The following is a 20,835-nucleotide window of genomic DNA, read 5'->3' on the forward strand; positions in this document are numbered from 1 at the left end:
CTGCAATTTACCACTCTCCTATAATTTGGATTGAGTACTTCACACATCTGCTTCATTTACCAGGCCTCTCAAAGCATTTACTCATGAATCCCAGTTCCAATTGTATAAAAGAAAGAGTATGTAGACTAAAGTCAGACAAGCCTCGTTTAGAGCTGATTCAGCACTTACTGCAGTAGTGTAATCTGGGGCAAGTACTTAAAATTATCTAGTTTGCCTTTTTTCATCTGCAAAGTGAATATAATAATATCTACCTTGCATAGAAACAATGTCTGTGAAATGCCCAGCTGGGTGTCTGCCTTGCTCTTCCTTCCCCACTTCCTTCCCTCCTTCTTTCCTTCCTTTTCTCCTTTCCTTCTTTTAGAACAGTGCAGTATTCAGTTTACACTTTCATTTGTATGCTGGGCTGAATTAAGCTTTGTTGTGACTGTGACCAATATTTAGGCCACATGAGCATTGTTTTATGACATGGCCAATTAGTTATAATAAATGTTCAATGTACACCAAAAAATAAATAAAGTAAAATAAGATAAATAAGGCAGTATATAATCATATTATAATAATATGTGCTAGCATCTTAGATATAGGTTAAAATATTTTTTTCTATCTTGAATATGAGCTATAATCAGCAAGGTCTCCAGACTTTAGATTTGAAACGGTCTGTCACATGGATCCGTGAAGTGGGAACACCGGGTCCCCCTACTTGTCCTTCTTCTACCCTCAGAGAAGTGTCTTCTCATTTAACATGGTCCTCTTTTTTGAATTATTAATGGTGACAGGAAATAATTCTTCCTGGTTAGATCAGTTAGCCCAATTTTCTATTTCTCATGTCAAGTGTTAGGTCAAGCTCCAAATAATAATAGCATTATATCAAAGTAATGGGCAAAATAGTCTATATCATGCAAAATTTAAATGTGAATTAATTTCCAAAGGAAAAAATATTTTATTGACTACTGGGAATGAAAAGAACTGCTCTCAAATCATCTACATTTTTATAACCTGCCTTGTTTTGGAAGTTCTTTTCTTTATCACTCACTAGATTATGAGAACCCAGTAGGAAAAAACTAACCCTTTCACAATTTTGCAACCTAACAGATTTCCTAGCAAAATGTTTTAAACAAAGCAAATGCATGTCAATGTAATGGAATCAAAAAACAGAGACAATTGCGTGACTCCTAGTACATCACTGAGTGACAAAAGTTTTGTCAATTGTCCATGTATTTGGACAATCTTTGGACAATGTATTTCTCCAGGGAATTTTTTTTAATGTTTGAGAAATATTGATTTTCTTTAAACAAGGTCTTAAATAACAAAGAAACAAAGTAGGTCCCAGACTCTAGATCCTGCAGCAGGAAGCCGTTGGGTGAAAATTGGAGGGTGTGATGTATCTCCTAAGACAATCACAGAAAAGATGGGCTTCAGAAGACGGCCCCTTCCTGCTCTTGGAAGTGGTGTGCTTGGGCAGCAAAGGCAGGGGAGACCCCAGGGTCACGACGAGCAGCTGAAAGAGGACAAAGATCGAGGGCACTGGCTGTATTGTTTCTATGAAGAGTCACACAGACACAAATGGCAAATGATACAATGAAAACAAATTATAACCACAGCTATTCAGTATTAGGATAATTTTTCTCCAATATGAGGCTAAAGAAAATAGCGTCTGGTTGGATTCTTCAGACGCAATTGTTTCTACTCAAGTTACCATGAGATAGTCATTTCCCCAAATCAGCTAAAAATCCTGGACAATCAACACCCTTTTCTCCCCGTTAGTATCATTCAGTCCTTCAGGTTTTGGAAGAGGTATATGCACCAGATTTTCAGACAACTTTGACTCTTTAGTCTACCAAAAAGACACAAAAGTTTTTTAAGTACATAGGAATATATCTTTACTTGGGGCAGGGCCATTGGTTTGTGTGTTGTTGTTTTTTTTTTATGTGACTATCTCCTTCATTATAGAAAGAATTACTTGAGAGTTTGCAACTTCGATATAGTCATCTTTGCTTTCATAACTCTTGACGTGGTGCCTGGCATATGGAGGATATTTGACAGATGTTTCATGGATGGATGGGTAGGAAAATGAATGGATAGGTTGATATTCATGGAGGAGCTACAGCAATAACAGGTACTTAGAAATAGCCTACAGTTAAGAAAAATGACTTATGTTTTTAAGTTCCCAGGCAAACTTTCTTCCTTAAAGCATGAAAATTCATAAGAGATTTTCCTTATTGGAGGATGGAGAGTTTTCTGATGTCCAGACTAACCCACAAAATATCTTAGAGCCAGAGTATAAACTTAAATACCAGAATTTAAAGCATCAAAATGAAGAAACTAAAATATAGTGAGAGTATACAGTCTGTGAAAATGAGCTAAAAAGAAGCAGAGCAGTTTTATCAAGGTTAAGTGCAAAGTAATGCAGTTAAAAATTTAAAATACATAAAAACATAAAGACCTCTGATTTGGGACCCCAATGCTCTTGCCTTTGTCAAGAATCAATCATCTCTCTCATGAGATGAACAGGGCATTTAGGTTTACTAATTGTCCTTATATGGAAGATACATGGTTTAGGTTTCCTATCTGAAAAGGTTTAGTCTCATTTCAGCTTGGAAAAAGTTAAAGGAAACTAAATGCTCAATATCTTATGTGAAAAGAAAACATGTAAATGCACTGGCCCTTCAAGTCTGATGAATTGAAATGGGAACAGCATTAAACTTTAGGCTTTTTAAAGCACAAAATTATCAAATTTTACTAAAGGAGTGACTGTGTGGGTCTTCACACACGTTTAAATATTCACTGTCACGTGGTTACCGCCCCTAACCATGGTGGATGTGTCACTTAGATCCATCCTGCTTAATCTTGCTAATTATAGTTACATGCCAGAGACAATGAAGGAAGGAAATTATTCTAAAGAGCTAATCAAAATATAAAAGCCACATGTCATTAAAAATGCAAAATTAACACATAAATAGCTATTCTCAGAGTTGGAAAAAAATTGTTCTAAACATAGTCATTTGCTTTCATTTCAAAGAAATATTGCCATGACCATAGGAATGTCAGTAAGGAGAGATCTGTGTGACTCTAACACTAAGAGCCAGAACATGCTTTTCTTCCTTAGGCGTAATAAATTGCAGATTAATCTATAAGATAACTATTTGAATGGATTTATTTCTTATCCACCCTAAGTGGGTTTTTCTTCCTTGAGAATACTACTGTTTCATCCTGAAACTTTTCCCGGAGCTCACTGTTGTTTGGGGTTTTTGTTTGTTACAGAGACACATTTTGAAGAACTATTTTCTCTTAATCGTGAACATAATCACTTTTCCTTTCATTTCAGTGGTTGAAATATGTTCTCCTCTTGGTAAATGTGGCTGAGGAAAATAACTGACCTTTTCAAACAAAATTTATAATTTTAGAAATGTAAAACTTAACATTCTTTAGTAATCCAATATTAAAATACATTTAGGTTGATCTATAAAATGCTATGATTTCAACTATTCTTTTTTGAGTGTGCAATAGAGAAACATTAACAATGCGTGTGGTTTAGAAAAATTCATTTATATAGCCGTTTGCCATGTCATGATGTATTTTAAACAAAAGAGGTACAGACAAAGGTATTGATTTTAGGGACTTAACTAAATAAACAGTATGTAAATTGTGTCTTTTTCTATAAAATTAGATCAGGACACACATATTACACTGCCTTTTTCTATAAGAATGACAGCTATTGAATTTGGCAGACATTGGAATTTGGTTAAAGAGTTACAGACCTTTGATCTTTGGATTACAATTAAATGAAACCATTGTAAAAGGACAGTAGTGGGCAAGCCAATTTCTCAAGCACGCCACAGCAGCCAGGAGGCGTTATCGCTTAGTGCTGTCAAGAAATCGACTCTGCATTCGGTTCTAGTCCCGTGTCTTCTAGTAGACGATGAGGATGGTGATGATATCCTCATTAGAATACACAGTAACACCTTGAGAACACAGCTTGGTGTTTTTTTTTCCCCTCCCTTTTGGTTTTGACCAGCTATTCATGCTGATTTATTATACTTCCAAGTAATAATATAACAACCTAGGGAATAGTTGGCTCATTTATATATCTTTTTTCTTAAGATTCTATACAGGGTTATTTTTAAAGGGAGTGGAGAGAAACGCTAAATCTCATGTTCAAATCCATTGGAGTTTCAAGGAAAACAAATGCAGGACAGGAATTTAAGATTAATGTTACTCTAGTTACTTCCTTATTTGTGGAAATTGTTGTTTTGGTTTTTTTTTTCCTTTTTTTTTTTTTTCTTTTGATAACACCTTCTTAATCAACCTGGCTGCTAATAAATTAACTTTCAGAGTCATACCCAAGGGATTCATTCCTTTTAAGTCTTTGCTTTTTAACCTAAATTCTCTAAGTTACAAATAATACCATTACACCACAAAGACAACATTTGACCACTATTTTTAAAAAGATACTTATTGAAAATCTTTTGAATAAGAGGAATGCTTGATCCACACATTTCCTATTAATTCACATTCTTCTAATATAATTATGACTAATTTTAGCAAGAAGTACCCTAATAAACTGATAATAAACAGTGACTTGGCAAGTTTTCTTAATCTAAAATTATATATTCATAGCAACAAATAGGCAAGTTAGATCTCTCTTAAGTCTTTTTATACAGCCCACCAGTTCTGTGTTCTTTTTTTTTTTTTTTTAAACCTTCTTTGTTATGTCATTCCGCAGACAGAGCTCAGGCTGTTTCCTGTCACCCACTGGAGCAAACTGCTCAACAGAAAGCACAGTTGGACAGCCCTTAATTAGTGCTACTTGGGATAGTCAGCGTGTGAGCTTGTGTCAGCATCTCACTTAAACAGGAATAGAGCGGTGAGAATCAGCTGACAGTTTGAAATGCAAGGCACCAGGTCTTCCACTTCCACCTGCAGTCACACATTGCATGCTGCATGCCTGTGAATGTTACGGAAAATGTTGGAAATAATGTTCTGTATGTAAATTGGAGTCAAATTATTCCATCACCTTTTACAGGGTGTTTATTTCTTTAACTTATACAGGTACAAGTTCTCCAATCAAAATCTGATGTGCAAAAATAAATAAAATAAATCTTGAAATCACTTTCCTGACAATTTTTAAAAATTAACTAGACCTGGCATAATTTTTAATATTAAAAAAGCAGAGAATAGCCATTAGCAGTTAGTTAAAAAGAGCAATAGAATGCAATTAACTTAAAATCAAGTGAACAATAGCCTTAAAATTAGCCTTAGAATTTTATTTTTCATTGGCATTAAATGTGCTAAAATGATCGTTGATTACTATGACATCAAAACCATATATGCAACTTTAAAAACAGAAAACAAATTATATCTAGGTAGACTACATAACTAACATACATCTTAGCCAAAATCTGAGTTGGGGGTAATGCCTTACAAACAAACTTTTCATGTCCATGAACATAAAGGACGATTCACAGCTTGACATATCTCTTGTGGGATGAAAACCTGAACATGGAACTCTATCCCCTACTTACACCCCTCAAGTTAAGGTGACTAGCTATTCTGATATTTTATTGTAACTCCATCTCTACAGCTAAAACCAAAATTCTATACAGAATTTGGTTCAGCTTTGTGATAGTGGAATTTTCTTTGTTATTGAGCAGACACTGTTTTTAGTCTGGGTGAAAAATGAGATCAATACATTCTAAACCTGTAACTTACTATAAACATAACCTCCCCTCAAAGTGTTTTAGATTAATATTTTTCTAGTGGCTAATAGAGTCCCTTTAGGTTAAATGTAAAAGGAATCTACCACATACGCTTTCAGAAGGTAAACAGCCACCACTACATTTTTTTTTAATCCTCTGGAAAATTTTACTTTATATGGTAGACATTTTTAAAAACTGCTTTTGCTATTTGTTGTTGCAGTTCAGAGGAAGGGTGGCGTTTCAGCGCTGGTGGCAGTACAGCCTTCTTTATAAGGATGAATGAAGATGAAAAGCAAGACAAATAGAAGCGAATGAGACACTGCTTTATGTGATTCATGATAGCTTGCCGTAAGCCTGTTAGCCTCTGCCTGGCTCTCCTCTCTGAGAAAATAATGGATAGTTACAATGTGTATAGTGACATTGTCAAACCATCAGGAATTGCTGATTATAGTGCTAAATATTGATCCCTGCTTCACATGTGTCAAAATTCTTTCTTCCCTTAATTAGAACTTCCCTAAGCACCATACAAGAACAAACTGAATACATCAGATCTCTGTGAAAGGGAGTGTGATACTAGAATATAATTGTGACCTCTTGTCTTCTCCTTTTCTCTTGAGTTCTGAGATGACTTAGGCTGTCTCTCCTGCCCTTCCCAGCACATGTGATCATCATGCTCATTTTTCCCAATCTAACCATAGGAAGATTTCTCCCAGCCTCTGCTTTTCATCATTCTGAACCACTAGGGTAGTAGTCAGATGGCAGTGAGACTTAAAGTGCCAGAAGGTGCCTTTTTCTATTTGTTTGTTTCATGGTACACCGCACCAGGCAATGACCTGTGGCAACAATGTCATACAAAACGGAGACAGGTTCACCCAATCAAAGGGAGGTTTAAAATTAAAACAGATCCCTTCATTTCTTCATGCGAGATCTGGGAAGGGCAATTTCAGGGTGCCACAGTCTTCCTGATCATCAGCCCCATTCACTTAAAAAATATCTTTAAGAAACTTTTGTTATGGAAATAATCCCCCTTTAGTTCCAAATTCCACCATCAGCTGAAGCAGGGTAAAGCTCCCTGCTAATTTGATATTACCATTCAATCAGCTTCCATATTTTGTATTCTAGCAGTAATGTAATGTAATGAAAGGTTGTGATATATGGTTTCAATTTGCACTGCAAACTGAGCACTTAACTCATTTATCTTAGTTTACCTGTAATATATTGTTATTTTTTAATCATGACACCATGGTGCATTTGCCTTTAGTTTGATGTGCTTGATAAAATCAATATTTCATTAAAAGATTTTCAAAAATTGTTTGTTTCAAATATAGAGCCAGACCAATTTGGTAACCATTTCTTAGAAGCAACATCTTGACTGAGACTGCAAGTAAATGTCTCCATGAGTACCACTCGCCCCACAAATACTTTGTGTAGAGGATCTTGGTCTGCAGTTACCTCTCTGGTAAATAAACTGGCAAGATCTTTACTAATAATATGTGATTCAGAGGGGCTATAAATAGCAAATTCCAATTCTGACCTTTTCATAATAAATCTAGAAGAGGATGATGAAGGGCAGGTTATTAAGCCTCCCCACTTTTTCTTAACAATTCAGACAGGAATCTTTGTCCCCATACAGAGAAAGCTCCAAGTGTCCTGCATGAATGCAGGTCTCTTCCCCTTGCTGCCAAGTCACCTGGCTATATTGCACTATAGGTGATCTGCGTCAGTGGTAATGATCAGGTTAGCACAGTGCAAAGAACTGAAGTTTAAACTGGGCTGAAAAGCCTCCGACTGCAATGGAGAGGTGCCAGTGTTTCAAACATCCTGGTGCACAGTGATGACACTGAATGCTTGTTTCAATGTGGCATAGTTTGCAAGTAGAGCGTCTTAACATGAGAAATGTTAACTAATGGCAACCGTCGACTTTTTCTTCCCTAGCTCAAGGGTATAGGAAGAAAAATGATCATTGGGCTGCCTGGTTAAAACACACATTACCCATTTTCTGGAAGCTATTCAGCTAACAGAAATAACACTTTTGCCTGTTTTTCCCTCCATGTTACACATAAAATATATATTTATCATTATAAATCAATACCTATCTATCTTCACAGGCTACATTTACGCCCTTTGGAGATAAATGTAGAATATGATAACTGAAGCCATTATAACATCTCTGAATAGATACTTAGCTATTATATAAATACAAAGAATGTGATGAAATATAAGCTTATGTTTGTAAATTTAAGTAAGTTTGTTCTATAACATAATAAAAGAAGAAAACGGTCACTGAAAAAATTACACATCATTATTGAAATCCTATTCATTCTACTTTAAGGTGACAGCAATTCTGTAAATACCGAAAAATTGATGACTAGGATGAGTACATTGACAATTACATATAGAGCTTTCCATCAAAAACAATTACAGGTTGAAATGATTAACTCGCCCTCTCCTTTAGTTATAACTGGATGGAGCAGTATTTGCAAGGGCAGGTGTGCATAATATTTTACTAGCCAAAAGCATCTAAGGACTCCTAGCTTTTCTTTAATATCATCACAACTGTGTATCACCCAAAATCTGGAATGAATTAGTCATTCCTCTGTAAGAACTATTCATGACAATTCACAGCTGAGGCAGATAGGATATGATCAATAAAAAGCCCACTAGTCTTTAGTACTTGTGTCCTGCCAAGAATCTTAATCAAAAGAAGTAATAAATAAGCGGCACATATGAATAGTACCTTTAAATAAGCAAGTGAGCCTTCCCCAGCAACAAGCAACATTCTCTGAATATCAAAAATAATAACTGGTTTTGCAGCAATGCAGCATGGAAACACGAGGGTATAAGATATACTGTACTTTAAGCTCTGTTTGATGAATCTGAGCACAGTTCCTGGGGGATAGATTACTTTAAACCATGCTCTTTTACTTTCTAATCCTGACTTGATTTGATTTGTACTTTAATACAGCTGCCTGGCAATTCAACAGCAAATAGAGACTATTTATGTAATCAGATTGTAAGTAGTGGGACAAGAAGAAACTCTCTAGAACCTTTTTGGAAAATAGTTTGTTGTACTTTTTATTTATTGAACAGCAGGGCTCCAGGCTTTCCAGTGCTCATTATAATTGGTTTTCTGCTTGAACTTTCAAAAACTGTCATGTCAATACTCAAACAGAATTTTTTTTTTGCTTACTATATGGCTCTGGGCTCTATTTTCTCATGTGCAGCTTGACAAAGTTCTTGTAATACCTTGGAGGCAAAGTTCTAGAGTTTTCTTTTGCTATTTAAGAAAACTGGGCATCAGAGGTCTTTAGTGTTTTGCACACTTGTGTTCTCATTTTGCGATTAAATGTCTTAGACTAAGATACTGTTTCCTTTTCTGCCCACCCCTGCCTGTTCATGTGTCTCTGTTGTTCTGTGGGAGGCGCTCCTCTGCTTTTGTTTTACCATCCAACCATATGCTCTTAATTCTACCACCTTGACGCACCTCCACTTGTAAGTAAAGTCATTTTTCCACTAATGTGTTCATAATCACACTTCATATTCTAGTTACCATTTGATAAAGAATTTGCCCTTTCCCTAAAGTTCCAGTTCCTGTATCACTACCAAGAGTGTAAATGTGAATTCTATATTCCCCAGCCCCTTTTTTCAGAAATCCTAAAAACCCATCCAACCACTTATACACAAGAACCGCATGAATTTAAGACAAAGAAAAACATGCATCTAAATTTGGAAATAAATGTTTAAACTCCACCCCTGGAAATAACTTATTTTGACTAATATATTTTCAAAGTGGTTAGCCCTATCATATTCTGTTTTTTTTTTACTAGAGTGAGATCGCTCATGTATATAGTAAGATTATTTATTTATAATAATTTTCTATGTGGCCAGAACAGAAATAATTGAAGACAAAGGATTTTTGCTAGAAATTAGTGCTCTATACTTCATTTTATTTCCTATTCTTTTTCATTTCATCCTACTTAAAGCAATCTCTTTAAGGAACCATGCAATGAATGGATATTTTCTGTTTATGATAAAAACACGGTACTAAAAATAAATAAAAGAAGGCCATTAAACATAGCATTAAATTTTGGATAACTTTTAAGGTATTAAAACAGGCTGTGCTTCAACTAGACAATAGAACACATAGATTCCATAGCATTTCAGATGGAAATTGACTGTCAATTATTTGGTGATCTTCTTTAAAGATTACTTAAGAGAGACACTGTGCTATTAAACTAAAACTTTGCATTTGATTGGGTTCAATTTCATCCTCATTTTGTTATCGTGGTGGTTAGATGTGTTTATGAAGCTGAAACCATTTTTTTCTCTCAAAACCAACCCAGGTGCTGTATTTTCAAAATCCAAATGTTCACTGACAAAGCAGCCATCCACAAACACAAGCTTGACTTTAAACTCAACCAAAGAAATGCATCTGCAAGGAGAAATACATCATTGAAATGCCGTAGCTGCTGATCAAATCCGCAGCCATATTCTCAAGCATGATCCTTATGAAACAGTGACGCAAGCTGCAGGTTACTTTAGAAGGCATCTCTGTGCTTTTAACACTTCTATGGGGAAAAAATGGGCACCTCTGGGGCTAGGAGAATCCTTGCGCAGTATGGAAAATATCAATTCCTCTAATACCATGCATTCAGAACTTTTCATATTCAGTACCCAGAAAAAGACTTCTAAAACATGGTGGGAACTACGTTGTAACTAAGAATAGAAGGGATAGTTCAACATAATGATAGTGTGACTAGGAATGAATTTTTTTTAGAAATTCAAGAAATGGAAAAACTCCTGACAATGCTTACTTGAAACAATAATAGACATAGAGGCTCTTGCTGGACTCTATTATTTATTTCAAATATCTAACTGGAGTGGATTTGTATATTTATACCATCATATCTATGAGGGTAGTAGTTATGTTTAACCACAGTATGACTTGCAGCCTGATTCTGGAGATGGAAGTTTGCCGTGCTATACTACAGGTTTAAGGTGACCACTGGAATCAAATAAAAATATGAAATCCATTAAATTCTTAAGAGTAAAAGTCATTCCCTGGATCTCACATAAAAAATTGCCTGTGTGTGGCAGCTTTTTACTTTCATTATTTTATGTCTATGCTATTCCCTGTGTGAGTGAATATGTAATTTGTTATATGCAAACTGAAAAAAACTATTACAATTTTTTGAAAAAATATACTGAAAGACAGACACATTTATCATATATATATACGTCTATACATATGTATAAACCAACAAATGTGGTTTGCTGCTTATTAGTAAAGAATTCATTTTATATTTTCCTTATAGAATATGCTCAGCTCTTTTAAGAACCTGTATGACTGTATTATCTATTCTATTATCTATTTTACTGTCAGACAGAGAGGATGGACTAGTGTATTTGTTTCATCACACAGAACTGGCTGAGATTTGCTGTTCTTGTACACTAAACTCAGAAGACAGATCTGATTCTGTGTCTTTAGCTCCCAAAACTACATCAAGGCTACTCTTTTAGTCAACTTGGAAATTTATATACTATACACTAACCCTCCTTTAATATCCTCTCTCTCTTTCCTCTGGGCATTTATTGCTGTTCTTTCTAGTTCAGTAACCAGTGAGCAGAAGGTTCATTAAAACTAATTGAATTGGAAACTTGTCTGCCCTGGGAAATATTAACTCTTTGTTGTTATCTGTAGGAAATTCCTTTTGTTATATTCCTTTGAATTGAATTATGGATCTCAATGTTACAAACACTGTGTTAAAAGCAATTTCCATCTTTTTGATGCTCTAGACAGCAAGTTTCAGGAAAATGTCCTTACATTGGATTGGATTTTATAAAATAAAGCAGCATTTTATCCAATGATGTAAACAGCAATATTGCACACTGTTCAAAAACTGGAACGATGCCCTGTTAACTCTTATAGTTCTTCTAGTCGCTGCTACACTGACTGGATTTTTTTTTTAATAAAGAGGTTCCTTTTATGGTTCATTCTCACTTGGTAAAACAAACAACACAACTGCAGGTTAGCAAGTTAATGGTAGTGGGATATAGATTATCAGAGAACATTAATCCCACAATAGCTGCCACTCTATCCATTTGAACAGATGTCAAAATGAAAAGATTATAATTATTTTTAATGATATAGGAAACCTCACTTTAATTGTCATTTATAATCATTTGGAAATTGTGCTGAAAAAATGCATTTGAAATAAGGGTTTAGAAGGCTGTGTGTGTTCTGGAATTGTTTAGAGCAGAGAGATATTGACAAAATTGGGAACATTTGATAATATTCACAGTGGTAGATTTTTGCCAGCTTTAAAAATCAATTGAAAATAACAGGCAACCCACTGTTGCTAATAAAAGTAAATATTTATGACTGATTTGACTGTGCTTCAATACCAGTCAATCACTTTCTAAAGGATCTTTGCAATTCATTAACCTCTTTTTACTGGTCTTGTCCCTGTTGGTATTAGCCATTAAAAAAGAATAAGGGAGGGGGTTTTGATTTTTCTGTTCTCATCATTCATAGCTTATTTGTTCCTTCTCTTCATTCCCATACATTGCTGCTAAATTGATTGTCTGTTTAGTCACATGAATGATAAAGTAGCAGTGCCAGCAAGATTGAAAGCTTCCATTAATTTCTGAGGAAGGTGAGTTCCTCTGCTTCAACCACAACTGAAAACAAACCTACTTCTCATAATATCTTCTATCACTAGTAATTTTTGTTGTGATAGAGTCCACATAACTGTCAGAGTTCCTTTTTGGACTTCTCCCTGGGGAAACTTTAAAAAAATAGATATTTATTAATATTATCTCAAAACTTCCTATTCTTCTGTGCTTTCAACCTGGCCATAATCTTTGTGTACAAAAACCCAACACCTGCAAAATTTTTATTTAAACAACATTGAAAACAATGCTTAATATGTATTTTTTTTAAACGTTACAAAACTACATTCATTCAGTCATCAGGGTACTCAAAAGTAAATCTTTCATGCAGTGAGAGACATTTTCCATTATTAAAAGAGCTTTATAGAGCCCTTCCATGACACAGCTTTAGATTTCTGAGGTCTGTGTTTAAAAATAATAGCACTACACTTTACTGCTGTTTTCTCCTTTTTAAAATATTCATAAAATCATAACCATCTAAAATTATCTTCAGCAACTGTGTTTCCTTACAAAGGTATTCTGTGATGTATTACAGTGGTACTTTAAGTTGCTTTAATTGCCGTTGTAAGTACGTATTTTGTCACTGAATCACAGACTGAGCAGACGTGTAAAACCTGCATAACTTACCAGTATGTGCAAGTTAAAACCACCTCTAGGTAGCCTTAAATTATAATTCTCTATGGAGACAGATTTATTTTACTCTTTCAATGGTACATGTGTCTTATCACCCTCACATTCCCGTTAGACTTTGATTATAATGAGAGCTAACACTTATTGAGTATAAGGTTTGTTGTGTAGCTGGCACTATGTTTTTTAAAAAGAAACTTTAACTTAAATTATTGTAATAATTTACAATAGCCAAGATATGGAAGCTACCTAAGTGCACATCGGTAGATGAGTAAATAGAGAAGATGTGGTATATAAATACAATGGAATATTACCCAGCCATAAAAAAATAAATCTTATCATTTGCAACAACATGGATGGATCCAGAGGGTGTCATACTAAGTAAAATAAGTCAGACAGAGAAAGATAAATACCATATGATCTCACTAAAAGTGGAATCTACAAAGCAAAACAAACAAAATAAAACAAAAACAGACTCATAGATAGAACAAAGGAGTGGTTGCCACAGAGGAGGAAGTTGAGAGGATGGGTGAAATCGGTGAAAGAGATTAAGAGATGTAAACTTCCAGTTATAAAAAACGTCACAGGGGTGTAATATACAGCATAAGGAATACAATAAATAATACTGTCATAACTTTGTATGGGGACAGATGATTACTAGACTCACTGTAGTGACCATTTCATAATGTATGTAAATGTCAAATTGCTATGTAGTACACTTAAAACTAACATAATACTGTACATCCATCATATTTCAATAAAAGTAAAATAATAAATAAAAAAGGAATTTTACCATAAATTGCCATATTTAATTCTCTCAACAACTCCATGAGGTAGGTTCCATTTTAAATGCAATTTCTCAGATGAGGATACTGAGGCTGCCAGAGATTAATTTTCCCAAGATTACATGCATGTTAAGTTATAAGAACTGAATTTGCATGACAGTGGGAAGCCAGAGCCCGTGTCCTCAATACTCTACCTCACCTCTACTGGACCATTCAGCCTGGTCTACCCTGCAAAAGAAATGCTTGTAGATTTGCTTGTTCCACCATCCCAGTTTATAATATCCCACAAGGGCTGGGGTAACATTCCACTCTGAACCTCACATATGTCTTAGCTTGGCATTTTGCACATAGTGAGTACTTTTGCATTGCCAGAGTGTGTATACTATATAAAGACAAGTTCTAATTATTTACAATTTTTAGTTTTCTTTCTTTGTAATGGTTCCAAGCACTATACATAAAATAACACTACAAAGGCTAATTTCAGAGAAAGGAATAAAAACACACACACACACACCAGCACACAAGAGGTGGGTGATGAGTGTGGCACAGCCAGCAGTAGAGCAATACAGCAGGATTTTGAAGCTCTGTCCCTGAGCCTACCCGTCTACCTTCATATTTAGAGTTCTGAGTGTGGCCTGTGGCATAAGAGCTTATCTAAAAGTACCACTGTTTCTGCATAAAAATGAACAAGCCTAAGTTATTGGTTCTATCCACACTGGCATCTTGGCCTCCCATATGAATAGATATCTGAAAGCCTTATCACCAGCCTTTCAATGCAGAATCAGCACCACTGAAGTTAATTAGAAATGAGAGCATGTTCATCTTAGATGACAGCATTTGGTCCTTGATAGTACCAAGTTTGGAAACCTCCTTTCTGTGGATTGGCAATTAAATTCAGTTTGGTAGACAAGACTAATCTTCTGTTGTTCTCAACAATGGATGCACGTAGGACAATGTCTTCATGCTACCAGCAGTGCACAGCAAGATGTTTATGCAGCAGCTATTCCACAGCAGTAGACCTAGCACAGTTCCACACACTTTATGGGATACTGAAGGAAAAAAATGACTTTAAGAAGAGTAATACAAATTCCAGTAACAGAAGCACAGCCCACTACTGGCAAGAATGGAAAGAGGCAAGAGTCCTTCTCAGATATGCACCTTAAGCAGAAAGTCCATGACCTTATTTGACAGGCTTTAAAATTTTTTATTCTCATTGTATGCATTTGTCTTTTCACATATTATCCTTTCCATAAAAAAGAAATATTACTTCCTTAGAGAAGACTTCTGAAAATGAGTGCCTGACTATTCAAAGGATGTAATGGCAGATAGGGGCACAGCAAGTAGAAGAGGTTCTTCTGTGAAGCTACATCTGCTAAACCACTGTGTTTGGGAAGAGAAAAGTGCACTCAGAGCAAATATGCAAAGCCAAGAGGCCTGAATGGTCTGATTCTCCTTAAGGACTTTAACAGTAACCAACAATTTATATGCTGGTTTTTAAAGAAGGAATATTAAAAATGAGTATAAAATATTCATTAAATGTATTAAAAAATCACATACCCTGTTGACATTTAATATTTCCTTTACTGTTAAATCATTATTTCTCATTATGTTAAGAACATGTTTTAAATTACTTATAGAAAATGTTTTAATGTTTATTTTAATAAAATTAATAACATTTGGTATCTAGGAGGAGATAATAATAACTTCGCAAAAATTATACCATTTTATTTATTTTAGCACTAAAATATTTTATTGGGAAATATATTCAAAGCCGAATAATTTACCAAAAAGACTAAGAATTTCTTTTCCAAACTAAAGATCTATCATAACTCTCTATACAAAGTTAACAAAATAAACTTGAGAAGAACAACTCAGCAAATAGTGAAACCTTTACATTGGGAACAAGGACGAGGTGATGCCAATATGTTAATGATAAAAGATTCCACTGAGGTTGCCTGTTTGTAAGATTTCCCATGTCAGTGGTTCTACAGAAAAGCTGAAGTTCATTTGGCAGTAGAAGCCTCCTGGGAACCGTTTTGCATCAAGCAGGGTTACAAAAAATGTTGAGGAGATGCTAATAGCTGTCTTGAGCAAGATTGATAGCACTTTAGGATTCCTAGGCCAGATGCCTCTGCCTTCCAGTCTATTCATCCTTGCATGCTGGCCCAAAGAAGACTTACCTACACACTTTCCCCAAGAAGCAAGTAACCTTGATTTTTACAGAAGTCCACCTGACACTTGTGTTCATACTCTACAGTATTTAAATTGCTAAAGTCTCATTAATGTTGGCTCACAAACTCATTTTGTATTTATTCCTTCTTTTTAGATCTAAACTCTTTATACAGAAGCCAATTTTTATTTTCATAGTTTAAAATTGTTTTCAAAATAGTAACAAATAACTCATATCCCAAAAGCTTTTTGCTAAAAAGTTTAAAAATAAATGATAGGAAATGAGTCGTATATTTAAAGATATTTAAACTATCTTAAAACATATCTGCCTTGACACTCGAATATCTGGAAATGATAGACGGTACGAAATTAAAATTTTTGTGACCTACATGCAAAACCAATTAATAATAATTCCCCCAACATCAGTAACTAACTCAGATGACTTAAACTGAAATTATCAGGAGGATTTAAAAGCATATCTTTAGGGAAGTCATCTAAGCTCTTTAGATCTTAGTTTTCTCTTCTAAGAATGAAAAGATTGAATGACTTGATCTCTTTAAATCCTTAACAATCCCAAACACTTTGACAGAGAAGGAAGGAGGAGGACTTGAGCTACCAAGTGGGCAGGTAAAAAGGGAAGATTGGAAAGGTCACTGATGACAAAATTCATAATTTGGTGCTAAGACTTGGCCTGGTAAGCAGTACTGAGAACTGGTAAATGTTCTGAGCTTATCTTCAAGATAAGGAGACAGAGTCAATCAAAAGAATTAATTTTTGTAAGTTTGAAGGCCCCTGAAGAGAGGCAGGAAATTCAACCCACTGATCTTAAGACCCCCTGTTGCCCTGTGATGGTATCTGTCTCAGATGAGGGGCCAACTCCGACCTTTTGTGGAGGAATCTTCCCTGCATGCTTCTCTCCTATAGCCAGACCTATGAATTTTGGGAGAAAAGGGACCCCTGGCCTTAAATAGGCCATCTTGAGAGCCCAGCCACGGATTTCTGCCGCATGCAGCAACTTCTCACACAAAGAGTAAGCCTTCACCTAATGCCTCTTTGTACATGTGGAAGCAAACTTGGTTTGAAAATTTTACAAAAGAGTAAATGGGAATCTTGCTTTTTCTTAATCCCTCTTACCCCTTTTGACTCACATAATATGGAAGTAAAGAACCCGGAGCTTGCGAGGTTCACTCAGGGAGTAATAGAAATACGGTAATACATCAATCCATTCACAGATATATTGGAGAAATTCGTGTGACCTTTAATGCCTGGGAAGATTTTTGCCAAAGCCAAGGTCATCTAGAATTTCTCTCTTAAATGTGTTTCATAAAGGTAATCTTGTTCTTCCACCCTTTCCCCTAACCTGCCAGAGACTGCTATTTGGATCATCTTTCTCAAGTGTTTGGTGCCTCCTTCAATTTCCTAGAGAGGAAAGATGGACATTTCAATAAAAATTCATGTTCAGGAGGTTTCTTCTTTAATATATTTTGGTGAGTTCTAGATAAATTTTTCTCTCCCTTTTTAATGTATTTATTACCCAAAGCCTATCCTTCTCGTAAATAGAATTATTACATCATTATAAAAGAGAATTTTCAAAGTTTATTCTTCTATATTCTCCATTATTGGGAATAATTATCTATATTTATTCAATGTTAAGGTTGGAAAAGGCCTAATATCTCATGAATTATAACAATTAATTTTCAGAGGAAGAAACTGAAATTTGGAGAGATTAACCAACATCCAAGATTACAAAACATCCGATCTTTTCACTCCTAGTTCAGTGCTCTTTCGTTCCAATAAAATGCCTCATTTTAGATGAAACCGTGGATTGCCAAAGCTAATAGGAAACTTGGAAATAAACTATATCATGCTCCTTCTCTCCCAGGAAAAGCACTAATGACTCCCCAGTGCCCTTCGGACCCCCTTTTGTATTCACCAAGCAAGACTTACCTGACTGGAAAAGGAGATATAGAGCTAGATTAGAAGATGACAGACATGTGAACCCAAAACAACCAAAGGAGAGCTGCTTCATAATCCGTATTAGTCTTTATAACCACAGAATGCATCTCTCCTTTGTGTACCTTCACTTTCAAAGGAGTATTTAATATGGGAATTTTGGCACAGTATGGACTAATGGGGTAGAGATCTTTAAGTTAAGTGATGGATGCATTAAGATTCTTCAGACCATCTCATGTAAACCTCACCTAGCTCCATCTCTGTGAAGGCCTACTTGGGTACAACCACAACTACTTTCCCAACCCTGAGCCATGCCAAAAATAATAAAACAATCAAAATCAATATTGTCAGTGTTAATAAGTGAATCGTGACTGCCTGTGGGTAAATGGCTAGAGACAAAATTGACTTTTTATTAAGCCACAGTAATGTTTCCAAAGTGCAAATGGTCTATAGTACACAACTGATTGATATGTACAATACGAATCTGCTTTTCTCATTCTTCCTTTTGTGGAGTTACTTTCCTTTATCTGTTCAGACAAGGAATATACATTAATTACCCATACTCCATTAAGATTAGTGGTAGGTCCTGGAGTACAGTTTTGAATAAGACAGGTATGATTCCTGACATATTTGTTAGAAGGGAGAATTTCAGAATAAGAAAGCACATTACAGGAGGACAAAACTACTGGGGATTCAGGGAAGACTTCCCTAAAGGAACAACACAAAACTGAAACTTTGAAAGAATTAATAGTCAATGAGTCACTGAGCAGGAAGAAAAGTGTTCTCAGGAAATGGAACCCAGAAACAAAAGGGAATACGGCATGATTAAAGAACTAGAGAAGATCAGAACAATTGGAACAGTAGGAGTGATGATGAAATATCCATGGTTATGATTACCTAGGAGAAATATTTTTAAAAGAAAAAAGAACCTAGATGTGCAATTGGAATCAACTCTGCTGATTTTGCTACACGAAGCCTTCTGAGTGGCCCATGCACAAATGTTAGTGCTCCCCGGGACACAGGTGAGTACCTTGAGGTAGCTGGGGTGCAGTTCATCTCCACTTCAACTCATGCCTGATGTAGAAGTCTTGCCCTGGCTCAGCTTCTTCTAATGCACTGGGTAGGCTTCCTTCTTGCTTCTTGGGGCCGGATCGCTCATGCAGGCCTCTTAGGTGGGTCTTCAGCCAATTGGATCAGGTTTGGCCACTCTGTACAGACTGCAGGGACCCAAAAGAACAAACCACATCAGTGCCACACCAAGCAGTCAGTTTGTGGGCTTCTCTTGCCTGACATTTCTCTCCACTCTCTTCTCCTGCCCAGGCACAGAGTCACAGAGATCAGATTAGTAGAAGTCTAAAAAAGGACCAGGATGCCAGTCTTTGTTTCCTGTAGGCACCTCCAATTTCTACAAGTAACTATACTGAAGATCCCTCACTTAACCTGGATGAAGAATACTTCCCTCACCTCTCCTATGGGAAGAAAAAGGGAATAAAACCCTCAACTGTCTCTCCTCCCCAGATCAACAAATGACTCCACTTCCACATAATTCCCTCTCCCCTGAGCATTTTCTCCTCTCTTCTCTGTCTTCCTGTGCCTCGTCACCCGAGTCTTCTGCTTATATATTAGGAAAGGGGAAGATGAGTTATGCATATATAATCCATAGAAGTGTAAGGAAAGTTCTGATTACAGAAATAGATTTCTTTCCTATCACCATTTCCTATTGGCCTATTACCACAAGGTGAATTTATCAAAGGTATATCCTTAAATCCTTAAACTTTGAAGAAAGCAACAATTGACAATAGGCTATTCCTTTAAAATCTCTTGCCTCAGGGACCACAGAGATCCATGCTCAGCCATTTTAAAGCAATCTTGATTCCAAAAGATGTTGACCCGTGGAATTAGTTTCCTTTTTAACTCTCCTTCTTCTGCCCCCTCATTTGCCTCTGATGTTTCCTGACTCTGATGTGTCTTCAGGATTCCAATTCTGGTATCCAGGCCATTCTGCTCCTAGTGTCTTTTGTCCTGACACCCTGTAATTGAACTTGGCTTAACCCTCCAAGTCTTCTTCTGCCTCCCAAGCTTCCTGTTGATCTTTTCTTTCCCAGATACTGGCCCCCAGGATATCTCTGGTTTATATCTTAGCCTTGCAGATTCTTGATATTAACCTTCAGAATTAGGAATTCTGAACTCTCTGAAATTCCCAAAATCAAAGCATTCTATGTGTTTTTAAATAAAAAATGAATGACCATAATAATAAATAGCAAATCATTTTTCTGTTAGAGGTTTTCTATTAAACTTTCACAGGTTTTCTGGTTAAAAAAAAGTTAATAATAAATAACAAATTCATGATTTGTTAATATTATGAAGCAATATAGATCATAAAATTCACTAACGTAAAATGATCTCTACATGATATAAACATTCGATCACTGAAAACATTAGAAGGAATCATTAGTACAAAATGCCAATTAAAAAATTTTTTTAATTAAAAGGCAGTACTATTAAGATTTAATATTTAAAAGCTGTTACTCTTAAAATGAAATTTTAAACACATAAAGCATTAATGACCCTATCAAATAGTCTTGACCTTTGTTCCATGACAAATATTCCAAATGTAGAAAAGCTCCTTTCACTTTGCATTGTCCAGGATGCATCCAAAAGTACATTCAAGCTGGGTGTTTGGGTGCAAATTACTTCATATGAACTAATTCCTTTATTTATTTTTTTTTTATTGAAGTGTAGTTAATTTACAACATTAGTTTCAGGTGTATAGCAAAGCGATTCAGTTATACATATACAGATTTTTTTTTTCAGATTCTTTTCCATAATATGTTTTTTAACTAATTATTTTTTAAATGATGAAATGTTTTGTCTCCTTGCTCTGATTTTCATTTTGCTCTTGAAATTGATATTATTTTTACTAATGCAGATTT

The sequence above is a fragment of the Camelus bactrianus genome, chromosome 5 (genome assembly GCF_048773025.1).
Source record: "Camelus bactrianus isolate YW-2024 breed Bactrian camel chromosome 5, ASM4877302v1, whole genome shotgun sequence".
Taxonomy (NCBI): Eukaryota; Metazoa; Chordata; class Mammalia; order Artiodactyla; family Camelidae; genus Camelus; species Camelus bactrianus.